Genomic DNA, 13,767 nt, shown 5'->3' with positions numbered 1-13,767 from the left:
ATCAATAAAAGGTATTGAAATTGGGAATTAGGGAAGGATGTCATCTGTTTTACTTCTTCCTTCGCAATTTCAATACCTTGTATTTCGTTTTCTTGCCTAATTGCTGTGGCTAGGACTTCCAGTACAGTATTGAATACCAGCAGTAAGAGCATCTATGCTTGTCTTGCTCCTAATCTTAGGGGAAAGCTCTCAGTGCTTCTCTATTGAGTATGGTGTTAGCTGTGGGTTTTTCATAGATGCAATTTATCATACTGAGGAATTTCTCTTCAATTCCTAGTTTATTGTTTTTTTCATCATGAAAGGGTTTTGAATATTGTCTAATTCCTTTTCTGCATTGATTGAGGTGATCATGTTGTTCATTTCCTTTTTTCTATTAATGTGCTGTATTACACTGAATGATTTCCTAATGTTGAATCACCTGTGCATTCCTGGGACATTAACCTTTTAATATGGTGTTGGATTTGGCTTGTTAGTATTTTGTTTAGGATTTTTGTATCTGTATTCATAAGGGATATAGGTCTATAATTTTCTTTTCTTGTGGTAGCTCTGTCTGGCTTTGGCATCATAGAATGAGGTAGGAAATGTTCCCTTCTCTTCTATTTTTTGTAAGCGTTTGAGAAGGACGGGTATTAATTCTTCTTTTAATGTTTGACAGAAATCCCTAGTGAAGCCAACCTATTAAGGATATTTTGTTGTTGTTGTTATTGGGAGTGTTTTGATTATTCAATCTCTTCACTTGTTATGGATGTGTTAAGATTGTCTATCTCTTCTTGAGACAATTTAGGCACTTTATATTTCTAGGAATTTGTCGATTTCAAATGGATTATCAAATTCATTGGCATTCAATTTTTCATGGTATTCTATTATGATGTGCCTAATTTACGTAGGATTGGTAATTATGTCCCCACTTTTATTTCTGATTTTTTTTTTTTTACATCTTCTCTCTCTCTCTGTAAGTCTAGCTAAAGATTTGTCAATTTAATTGATATTTTCAAAGAACCAACTTCTAGTATTGTTTATTCTCTTTATTGTTTTTCTATCATCTACTTCAGTTATTTCTGTTCTGATCTTTGTTATTTCTTTCCTTCTGGTAGAGTTGTGCTTAACTTTCTCTTCTTTTTCTAGTTCCTCACCTTGTAGAATCATGTTATTGATTTGAGATTTCTTTTTTAATGTAGGAATTTACTTTAAATTTCCCTCTCAGCACTGCTTCACTGTATTATGTAAGTTTTTGTATGGCTGTTTTCATTTTCATTTGACTGTAAATATATCCTGGTTTCTGTCTTGAGTTCTTCCTTAACCCATTGATTGTTTAATTTTGTATTGGTAAATTTTCACACATACATGCATTTCCCTGTTTTCTTCTGTTATAAATTTCTAGTTCATTACATTGTGGTCACAGAAGACACTGGTTAATCTCAATCTTTTTAAATTTTTTGAGACTTTTTTTGTGACCTAGCATATAGTATATCATGAAGAATAATCCATGTACACTGGAGAAGAATGTATATCATCCTGTTGTTGGGTGTAGTATTCTATATGTGTCTGTTAGACTGTTATACTGTTGTTCAAACCCTCTGTTTTCTTATTGATCTCTTTCTGAATGCTCTGTCCATTCTTGAAAGTGGTGTACTGAAGTCATCAACTATTTTTGTATAACTTTCTATTTTTCCTATCAATTTTTTCAGTGTTTGCTTCATATACTTGGGGGCTCTGACATCAGGTGCAAATATATTTATAAATGTTATATATTCATGATAAATTAACCCTTTTATCATTATATGGAAACTCTGGCAGCTTAGTAGTTAAGAGCTACGGCTGCTAATAAAAAGGTCAGCAGTTTGAATTTACCAGGTGCTCCTTGGAAACACTATGGGGAAGTTCTACTCTGTCCTATAGGGTTGTTATGAGTCGGAATTGACTTAACGACCACAGGTTTGGTTTTTTTTTTGTTTTATCATTATATAATACCCCTCTTTGACTATTGTAACAGATTTTGACTTAAAGTTTATTTCGTTTGATATCAATATACTCACCCAGTTTTCTTTTAGTTACTATTTGCATGGAATTTTTTTTAACCATCCTTTCACTTCCAACCTACTTGTGTCTTTGGGTCTAAGATGTATCTCTTGGAGACAGCATAAAGATGGATCAGGGTTTATTATTATTTTTTAATTCATTCTGTCATTCTCTGACTTTTGATTGGAAAGTTTAATCCATTTACTTTTAAAACAATCACTAAGGAAGAACTTCTGTCATTTTTCTATTTGTTTTTTGTTTTGTTTTGTGTGTGTATATGCCTTACATCTTTTTTTGTCCCTCGTATTCTCCAATACAGCTTTTATTTGTGTTTAGCTCTTTTTTCTTCTAGTAAACCATTTTGATTCACTTCTCCTTTCCTTTTGTGTAAATATTTAAGATATTTTATTTGTGGTTATCATGAGAATTATGTTTAACACCTTACATTTATAATAACCTAGTTTAAATTGATATCAACTTACCATTAAGTAATATACAAGCTCTTGCTATATCACTCATCCCTCCAATGTAGTTTTTATCATAAATTACATCTTTATGCATTATGTGCCCAATAACAAATTTATAATTATATTTTATATTTTATGTATTTGTCTTTTGGAATCATGTAGGACATAAGTACTAAAGTTACAAATAAAAATACCATAAAACTGGCCTTTTTATTTGCCCATGAGATCATGTTTATTGAATATCTTTCTTTTCTAAATGTGGCTTTGATTTATTGTCTCATGTCCTTTCAGTTCTATCTGAAATAATTCCTTTAGCATTTATTGTAGGGCATGTCTAGTTGTCACTGACTCTCTCAGCTTTTGTTTATCTGGCACTGTCTTCATTTTGTCCTCATTTTGAAAGACAGTTTTGCCAGATATATTTTTTGGTTGACAGTTCTTTTCTTTCAGCAATTTTGATATGCCATTCCACTGCCTTTTGACCTCCAAGGTGTATGAGGAGAAATTGTTGCTTCATCTTTTTCAGTACCCCTTGTATGTGACAATTCACTTAATTATTTTTGCTTACAAGATTCTCTATCTTTGGTTCTTGAGAGTTGATTACAAGGCATCTTGATGTGAATTTCTTTGGGTTTATCTTACTTGGAGTTCATTGTCATCTTGGATTTGTAGATTCATGGCCTTCATCATATTTGAAGTTTTCTGCCATTGTTTTTTCAAATAGCCTTTCTGTCCCTTTCTCTCTTCTCCTTATGGTACTCACATGATGCATATGTTGCTTCACTTGATGGTGTCCCGCAGTTCCATCAGGCTTTACTGTTTCCTTTATCCTTGTTTTTCTTTTTGCTCTTCAGACTCAATTTGCTTGCCTTATCCTCTAGATTGCCAATTCTTTCTTCTGTTGGGTGAAACATGCTGTTGAGCACATCCAGTGAATTTTTTATGTCAGCTATGGTATTTTTCAGCTCCAGCAATTCTGTTTGGTTCCTTTTTATAGTGTCTATCTCTTTATTGATATTTTGTTTTGTTCATGCATTGTTTTTCTGATTTCCTTTAGTTCTTTTTCCATGTTTTCCTGTAGTTCATTGACCATGTTTAAAGTCTTCTTGTCTATCTATTATACAGGCTTCCATAGAGATTACTTATCTCTATTCATCTTGTTCTTTTGTATGGAACATCAATGCCAGTTTTTTGTGTGCCTTGGAAATTTTTTGTGGAAGCTGGGATATAAAAATATTACAATGTGTTAATTTGAGCATGCATTTTTCTCAATTCCCACATATACATAGTGCTTTTGAAAGTGCTAATTTCTGCAAGAAGCTCTCAGGTGGTAACAGCTTGTAGACTTTGGTCACTGCTCCCTTCCTTTCCATGTGTGAGCTCTGATTCAGGCCAGATTAAGACATCAGTCCTTCAGGCAACTCTCAGACAGATCAGAATAGACACACGTAACAGTCCACCAACAAAGTCTTCCTTGTTCACTCCAGAGCCAGAGATTGGGCACCCTCTCTCAGAATGCAAACTGTGGTCTGTCTCCACTACAGCCATCACTGAGGAAGCCATGCCAAGTTTGGAAGGGGTGAGACAGTAGAAAAAAAGAGTTTTACTACCATTTCAGTTTGCCTTTTTCTTTTTTAGCAATCTTCTTACTTTTCAGAGTTGTTACAGAATTGAGATTACAGATTTCTAGTTGTTTTTCTTGGTGTTCATGTTGGTGGGTCAAGATCTTAGACCTGTTCATGATGCCACCTTTCCAGAAGTCTCCTGTATCTTGACTTCTGACCTACAGAACCGTGTGATAATAAATGGCTATCACTATAAGCTGCTAAGTTTGTGGTAATTAGTTATGGCAGCAACAGAAAATTAATACCTCAAGTGGGGGTATGTCATTATTTTGTAGCTTGGAAAATTTATGTTTGTGTCTGGACTTTGACATGATCTTGTTTTTAATCTCACTTCATCATGGTCACAGAGTGACCTTCTCTGATACTGATGTTCTGTTAAATTGTTTATGTTCAATGGGAGAGCATCAAGACTTTATTGCGAGTTCCAGCCCAGCTTACAATATCACCAAGGCCTAGCTGTTAGTACCAGGGCAGCTTCTGAATGTCAGGAGCTGGTTTTTGTTTCTTGTCTTTGTTTTTTCTCTTTCTTTTCTTTTTTCCAGATATATGAGTGCTGAGCTATCAACTGGGTTTAATCATCTCAACTTAAAAACACATGATTCAAATTAGTGATTCAGTGAAATTAAAAATCATTACATGTTATAGATTTTTAAGGTAAATAAACAAAATTATAAATGTTAATTCTGCCACTGTCATGGTATGCTGTATGTTTAAGAAAGCTGAATATCTTTCAGGGGATAAGCATTATTTTTCAATGCCAAATGTATAATATGGATTACCCCAGTGGAGAAATTGCAGGTGCTAAAATGAATGCAATCTGAAGACACAGGCTCTTAAAATCATTGGTTAATGTTTATAAATCAAAGTACTTATTTTTCAAATGTAGTTAAAATCAGTTATTCTCATTTTTTAAAAATGTAGGTGGGTGAAATTAAGTAGAAAAAAAGGTTGTTTGTTTTACATGGATGTTTCCATAGACAGTACAATTTCTTTAAAGCATAAGAGGAAAATAAGGTATGGAAATATATAGAGGCATCAAAATGTGCTACTTGGAATTACTACCTGAGCAGCACTTTCATTATTACATGTGTTAAATTGGTACTGTGTTATATGTAATATCTGTAAAAACTTTAATCCTGTTTTTGTAGCAGTATATGAGGCTTTAGAGTTCATAGACCTATCTTAAAAGCTAGACTTCTGCCTACGATATAACAATTTATTAAAGGAAATCCAAATGTTCAAGGCACATCTGATAACATATTGGGGCCTTCAGATCAGCTCCAGAAGCACCATCACAGAATCTCTGGAGCTAGTCTAGATTTTCTAAAATTTTGTCAGCCTTAATTCAGTCTTTTATGCCTAATCTCTTTGGGATCAACCATGGTATCCAAGGACATTCTCATATTTAAGTGAGAGATTGGAATTTTCTCTGCCAGATGCCTAGCTAATCTGCCCCTCAGTGCTTGGTTAAATGGTAGAATCTGTACTATAGATGTTATATTAACCAGGCCTAAAAATATCTGATGAGTTTATTTTCAAATGACATTTATATTATTAATGACATATCATATACGTAGAATAAAATGAAATAGTTTAGATTCCCTGAATAGTAATTATTATGATTTATTGTTATTCTTTGTTTTTCAAACTCCAAATTAATTCTGATGTGACATCTATGAAAGATGGACACTTAGGTTTAGGACAAACAATAAATATTTAAGGATTAATAGATTTTTTTTCATCAGGGCATATTTTTTCAACAGCATGCTAAATCTGTTCAGGATAACAAGCAGACTTAAAGGAAGTACTCCTGAGTTATTAAATATCATAAAATACATTTTGTTCACAAACGACATTATATTCAATGAACAGACATGTAAATTTCATTAAAAAAAAAACTTACCTCTCAAATAAACTGTTCATTAAATATGTAATAAAAGAGGATTTGCTTACTAAATTTTCAGCGTATTTTATGAAGATTTTCTACTAAATCCACGTTTGATGACAAATATGGAAACTAGAAACTAACCAAAAATTATACTTTTGTCTGAGTATTCAGAATATGAAAAGTTAAAAATAAAAAATGATATGATTAAGATGAAACTTTTGACACTAACACAGTCCCTGAAATCTCATGTGCCTTACTTAAGTTTTTAAAATGTAAAATTTGCTTTCATGAGAAGAATGACCTTATCATTTATGATTTCTAAATCCAAGTAGGTTATTGAGACTTGTTTTATTAACTGTGATAAGTTCATAACTTCAGCATACCGAATGAAGGATCAAATTATTCTTTTTCCTCTTTTCAAATACTGTCTTGATCTAAAACATTTTTACTTGCTGGCTGATCAACTTAATAGAAAGGAGACTAGACATTCTGAAGAAGAGATACAACCTACCCCTTGGTGAAAAGTTTACAGAAGACTTAGCAAATGCCTTTGAAGCTTCCTTCTCAACTCTTACTCACTGAAGATTTTCAGACTTGGCATAATGCCTTCCTAGCTCAACTATTGTCACTATCTCCAGAGATTTCAAAATCCATTTAGAATGCCCATACAACAGCCCAACCTTGAAAAGCCTGGATCTTTGCAGCTACAATGAAGTTCACCTCCATTCTACCTCAGCAATCGTCTCCTATGGCCAGTCCCTGAACATTGCATTTAGCCAAAACTATTCTTATCTTTTTAGAGTCTATTGACTTAGCACAATTTCCTAGTCTTCCATATCGCCCATGTGTTCATTCCAACTACACATGACTTTCGGCCTTATGGTTCCTTAATCTATGTATTTTTCCCAGTGGATACTATGAGTTTATTGAGGGATAACTATGTACCAGACACTACTTTATAGGCATTATCTTATTTGTATTCATAGAAACTCTGTGGAGTAAATAGTATTAATGTCCCATTTTACAGACAAAGAAATTGAGTCACAGAAACAGAGAAACTCCTTTGAGTCTAGAGGAACAGATATTAATTGCGACAGTTGTGGATATGGCAACATTTGTAGAGAGAGAAAGGAGCTTGAGGAAATCATACCTTAACACCTAATTTTTCTCAGTGAAATAGGATGCAGTCTTCTGCTATTATAGTCTGGCATGACAGTTGAAATGTGGTCTTGAAGAGAATGGTGAATGTTTGAAATTTTCTCTGACAATAATGGGTGAAAGCACAAGGGTATAAGAGGGAAAATAAGGATGGGTAAAGTAGTATCCATCATGGTTACGCACCGAGGATTTACATTCAGAAAGCTTGTATTCAAATCTGAACCCTGCCACTTATTAGCTGTGTGTCCCCTCTGTGACTCAACCCATCTAACACTACAAATTACCCAAAATAAAAGTTAAAGAGTTGGTGGACATCTCTTGTTCTTTTGCTTCCTCTTCTACTATCCAAACTTTCTTAGCCCTCTCAGCTAAGCTCTTTGAAACAATAATTTATATACAATGTCTATACTTCCTTACATTTTCCTGACTTCTCAGTCTACAACGATTTTGTTTCTGCTTTAACCTTTCTATTGAAACCGTTCTCACTAAACTCACTGATAACCTCCTAATTGCCAAATCAAATGAACATTTTCTAGAATTTATCCTGATGGTCCTTTCTCCTGTCATTCATTAATTAATTTTTCTTCTTTCTTGGCATCTGTGACCCCAACACACCTGATTCTTCTCATACTTCTCTGACCACTATTTTCCTTTCATAAGCTCCTCTTCCTCTTCTTATCCTTAAAGTTTATTTCATAGAAATATGTACACAATATCATGATACCATAGAGTATGGGCTCTATCTCAAAGGATTCCATATTGCTTCATTATTCTCTGTTTAGTTGAGTGCTTCCTTCATAATCCTGTGAGTTCCTTCACATAGCACCTCTGTCTGAGCCATGCACACTGCCTAGAAAACAATATGGCATCAAAAATGCTTATTGAAAGAACTAATTCATTTTAAAAGTTTTATGTAAATTAAAGTATGCAGTTTTTTATACTATATATGTCAGATGGTATTTCCAACTTTCACTGTCAAACTATGCTATTAACTCTTTACTTATTTTAAAACACTTAATTTTTACAAGAATCCTCTGAGTTATACCAGGAAGATATAATCATTCTCTTTCTATAGATAAAGAAACAAAGATTCAGATTTATCCAAGGTCACATAGCTATCTAGTACAGAATTCTGACCTAAAACCTAGGTGACTTTCTTTGCATGTTTTTGTAATCCTCATTTGTTACTTCTGACATCATTACATTATTCATTGTTATTATTCAAATTATACTACTAATGAGATCAAGGCATTTGGCCCATTTTCCATATTCAGAGTCAATAGCTGTTGTCATCAAGTCAATTTGGACTCATAGCGACCCTATAGCACAGAGTAGAACTGCCCCATAGGTTTCTCAAGGCTGTAATCTTTACGGAAGCTGACTGCCACATCTTCATCCTGCAGAGCAGCTGGTGAGTTCATACTGTCAACCTTTTGGTTAGCAGTGGAGCACTTAACCACTGTGCCACACTAGGAAAGAAAAATAAGGACGGGGTAGAAGAAAGAGGCTAACTATATATTAAATGCTATATATTTGGGGGAAAAAAACTAGAGCACATCATTTTGACTGTGCTTTTAAAAACAAATCTTAATCTAGAATGTGAGAAAATAGGGTTCTGAATGCACAAAAATTTTAACTCAAACCCCAAACCAAAGATTTTAAAAAGCACAACTAAAAATAGTAGAGTACATACCAATATATTACAGTTGAGTATATGTCTCCGTGAAATTTTCTAGTTCTAAAAATGTCCTAAGCACAATTTAGAATATTAAATTGCAAAGTGCATAAGCTAAAATAATTGCATATTAAAGATCACTGACAGCTACTAAACCAAGTATTAACTTTAAGAGGTACCACAAAAATGAACTTTATTTAGATATCTCAATTAAAACCCCAGGGAGTTGCCATATAGAACCTAAACAAAGTATCTTATTTCTAATTCCCTGGTGATTTAACTTTATAACTCACCAAAAAGAAAATACTTTTAGACACAAAGTGACATTTAATTTAAGCTTTGAAGGAACAATTTTTTCATTTCTATAAAAAGTGTCCTATATAAATGACTTCAGCATGAGTACATGGACACTGACTAGGATCTATCCAAGGTTTAAATTTCATAAGAAAATAGATGTGGAGTAGGAGGAAGCCTAAGATATAAACATTACTAAAATGGAGTTGAATTGCCTAATAAAGTCTCTTTAATGTAGATGAATCCAGTGGTTTAGATATGTGTGACCAGGTATCCATTTCATCAATTTTATTCTTCAGACAATGATGCTAGGGAAAATAGGGATTTGTTCATTCATTCTACTACACATTCATTCCAAAATGTTTATATTGATTACCTACCATATGCAAGCACTTTTCCAGGCCGCTAATACACAATGATGGACAAAGCAGAAAAAGTCTCTGCACTAAAATAAATAAATAATAAATTAAAAGAAAAAAATTCTTATAACCAGGTGATGATAAGTGCTATGAAGAAATAGAGAAGGGTAACAGAATAGAGAGGGGCGGGGTGGGGGGGCTATTTTACATAGGGTACTCAGGAATGGCTCCTCTGCTGTTGTTGTTAGGTGCCGTGTAGTCAGTTCCGTCCCATAGTGACCCTATACACCATGGAATGAAACACTGCCCGGTCTTGCGCCATGCTCACAATGTTTGTTATGCTTGAGCCCATTGTTGCAGCCACTGTGTCAATCCATCTCCTTGAGGGTCTTCCTCTTTTTCACTAACCCTGTCCTTTACCAAGTGTCTAAGTTATCTAGTGCTGCTATAACAGAAATACCACAAGTGTATGGTTTTAACAAAGAGAAGTTTATTTCCTCACAGTAAAGTAGGCTAAAAGTCCAAATTCAGGGCATCAGCTCCAGGGGAAGGCTTTCTTTCTCTGTCAGCCTTCTTCTCTTCAGTGTTCACCTGGACTAGGAGCTTCTCCACGCAGGGACCCCAGGTCCAAAGGATGCACTTTGCTCCTGGCACTGCTTTCTGGGTGGTATGAGGTCCTCCTGTCTCTCTGCTCACTTCTCTCTTTATATCTCAAGAGATTGCCTCAGGACACAATCCAATCTTGTAGATTGAGTCCTGCCTCACTAACACAACTGCCACCCATCCTCCCACATTATCATCATAGAGGCAGGATTTACAACACATGGAAAAATCACACAATACCCGGAATTATGGCCCAGCCAAACTAATACACACATTTTTGGGGGGACATAATTCAATCCATGACTTTCCACCCTTTGGCCCCCAAAAATCACATCCTTGCAACATGCAAAACATATTCATCCCATCATATGGTAACAAAAGTCTTAACTTCACATCTAAAATTCAAAATTCTCCATCTGTGAAATTTAGAATACAAGTTATCTGCTTCCAAAGGTACAATGGCAGAACAGGCACAAGCTAGACATTTCCATTACAAATGGGAGAAACTGGAGGAAAAGAAGGGATAACGGGCACCAAGCAAGTCAGCAGAACACATTACATTAGCCCTCAGGGCTTTGAAAATAATCCTCTATTCTCTGAGACAATTTACACAATGGCCCTGCCCTCCACACTCTCTGGATTCTGAGTGGAGGCCCCTTGGCGCTGGGCTTCAGCTCCGCCTTCCAGCCCACTGGGACAGCAACTCTGCTCCCTTGGCTTTAGGTGCACCATTCTCTCAGTCCATCTGAGTGGGTATTCCACCCTCAGAAACACCAGAGGCCATGGCTCCACCCTTTGAAATCCCAGAGGTTATGGCCATACCTTTTGAGACTGAAGCAGCTTGGCTTCTTGTGTTCCTTGTCTCTTCAGCATCTGCTTCTGTTTCATGTGGCCTCTTGGCCTTCGGGCCTCACGCCTGCATCTGCCCTGCTGGGGCAAGCATTCCAAAGCTCGGTAGCTCCACAAATAAGTGCCTGGAGGCACCCCAATCCACCAGAAAGCCTCCTTCACACAGGCATTCAGCTCTCTCGCTCAGTGGGTCGACAAGCCTAGCTCCACCAATAAGTACCTGGAGGCACCCCACTCTGCCAGGAAGCCTCCTGTGCACAGACACTCAGCTCTCTTGCTCCGTGGGTTGGCTCCAGCACCATCTTGCACTGGTCTCCTGGTTCTGCTGCTGTTGGTCCTCTGCAACAGCTGCACCTCTGCCAATGCAGGTTCTCTGCCACTGCCGCTTCTCTGCTGCTGCAGGTTCTCTGCTGCTGCTGGTCCTCTGGCACTGCCACACCTCTATCCATTCACAGTTTTAAAACCACTTCCACATTTCAGATATCTGTTAAAGCAGCACCCCACTTCTGCTACCAAATTCTGTCTCACTTATCCGGTGCTGCTACAACAGAAATACCACAAGTGGATGGCTTTAACAAAGAGAAATTTATTTCTTCACAGTAAAATAGGCTAAAAGTCCAAATTCATGGCATCAGCTCCAGGGAAAGGCTTTCTTTCTCTGTCGGCCTTCTCATGAATGTTCCCCTGGACTAGGAGCTTCTCTGTGCAGGGGCCCCAGGTCCAAAGGACATGCTCTGCTCATGGCACTGCTTTCTTGGTGGTATGAGGTCCTCCTGTCTCTCTGCAAGTTGATTACATTGGACCAATTCCATCATGGAAAGGGCAGCGTTTTGTCCTTACTGGAATAGACACTTACTCTGGATATGGATTTGCCTTCCCTGCATGCAATGCTTCTGCCAAAACTACCACCCATGGACTTACAGAATGCCTTATCCACTGTCACGGTATCCCACACATCATTGCCTCAGATCAAGGGACTCACTTCACAGCAAATGAAGTGTGGCAGTGGGCCCATGCTCAGGGAATTCTCTGGTCTTACCATGTTCCCCATTATCCTGAAGCAGCTGGATTGACAGAATGATGGAATGGCCTTCTAAAGACACAATTAAGGTGCCAGCTAAGTGGCAATACCTTGCAGGGTTGGGGCAATGTTCTCCAGGAGGCTGTATATGCTTTAAACCGGCATCCAATATATGGTGCTGTTTCTCCCATAGCCAGGATTCGTGGGTCCAGGAATCAAGGGGTAGAAATGGGAGTGGCACCATTCACTATTACCCCAGTGACCCACTTGCAAGATTTTTGCTTCCTGTCCCCGAGACCTTATGCTCTGCAGGCCTAGAGGTCTTAGTTCCAAAGGGAGGAATGCTCCCACCTGGAGACACATCACTGATTCCATTGAACTGGAAGCTAAGAATGCAACCTGGCCACTTTGGGCTCCTTATGCCTCTGGATCAACAGGTAAAGAAGGGAGTTACCATACTGGCTGATGTGATTGATCCTGATTACCAAGAGGAAATAGGATTGATATTACATAATGGAGGTAAAGAAGAGTATGTCTGAAATGCTGGAGATCCTTTAGGGCGTCTCTTAGTACTACCATGTCCTGTGATTAAAGTCAATGGAAAACTACAGCAACGCTATTCAGACATGACTACTAATGGCCCTGACCTTTCAGGAATGAAGGTTTGGGTCACCCTACCAGGCAAAGAACCATGACCAGCTGAGGTGCTTGCTGAAGGCAAACGGAATGCAGAATGGGTGGTGGAAGGAGGTAGTTCTAAATATCAGTTACGGCCATGTGACCAGTGGCAGAAACGGGGACTGTAATCGCTACGAGTATTTCTGTTTTGTATGTGTGCATCTAATACTTTTGTTTCCTTCTCTTATAAAATATAAGATGTAAACAGGGCTGGTGCATTTTCGATTGTACACATTAGTTGTATCATGTTAGGCGCATGTATGACTTTGTAATTATCTTTATTCAGAGATTATGTATGGTTTCAGGATATCTGTACAGGTGCCAAGTTGACAAGGGGTGGACTGTGGTGGTTAAGATTGTATGTCAACTTGGCTAGGCCATTATTCTCAGTGTTTTAGCAGTTGTATAATGTTGTGATCACTTCTCTGTTGAAATTTGATATGTAATCACCCCCATGATGGAATCTGCTGAGTGGTACTGGCGGAGGCGGAGCCTGTGGCAGCTCACCACCTCCTCAGTTTCATCTCTCTGCCTTCTGCCAGTTACTTTCTGCCTGCTCACCTTGCCAAGGTTTTTGGCTTGTTCCAGACTCAGCAGCTGCCTCTTGTATCACCTCTGGTTCTTGGGACTTGAGCTACCAGCTTACCTGTTGATCTTGGAATTGGTTGATCTTCTCAGCCTGCAAGCAAGAGTCTGGTTTCCCGACCTGCTGATCTTGGGTTCGCCAGCCTGTGCAGCTGCGTGAATCAGGAGAAACCTTGTGGTTTTGCCTGCTAATCTTGGAATTTGTTGACCTTCACAGCCTGTGAGTGGGAGCCCCTCTCCGACCTGCCGACCTTGGGTTCACCAGCTTCTGCAGCTCCATGAATTGGGAGAGGCCTCTCCCCTGATCCATGGACTTTGGATGTTTTAGCCTCTACAATTGCGTGAGCTGTTTCCTTGATATAAATCTCTCTATATATATATTTATATGCTTTACTGGTCTTGCTTCTCTAGAGAATCCAGCCTAAGACATCAAGCATGATGTCCTCCAGAGAATGATCCCTCCCGACAACATGTCCAAAGTATGTAAGATGTAGTCTCACTATCTTTGCTTCTAAGGAGCATTCTGGTTGTACTTCTTCCAAGATA

Source organism: Trichechus manatus, unplaced genomic scaffold, assembly GCF_000243295.1.
Source record: "Trichechus manatus latirostris isolate Lorelei unplaced genomic scaffold, TriManLat1.0 scaffold00051, whole genome shotgun sequence".
Taxonomy (NCBI): Eukaryota; Metazoa; Chordata; class Mammalia; order Sirenia; family Trichechidae; genus Trichechus; species Trichechus manatus.
The sequence above is the reverse complement of the archived record's forward strand: the minus strand, read 5'-3'. Positions refer to the sequence as shown.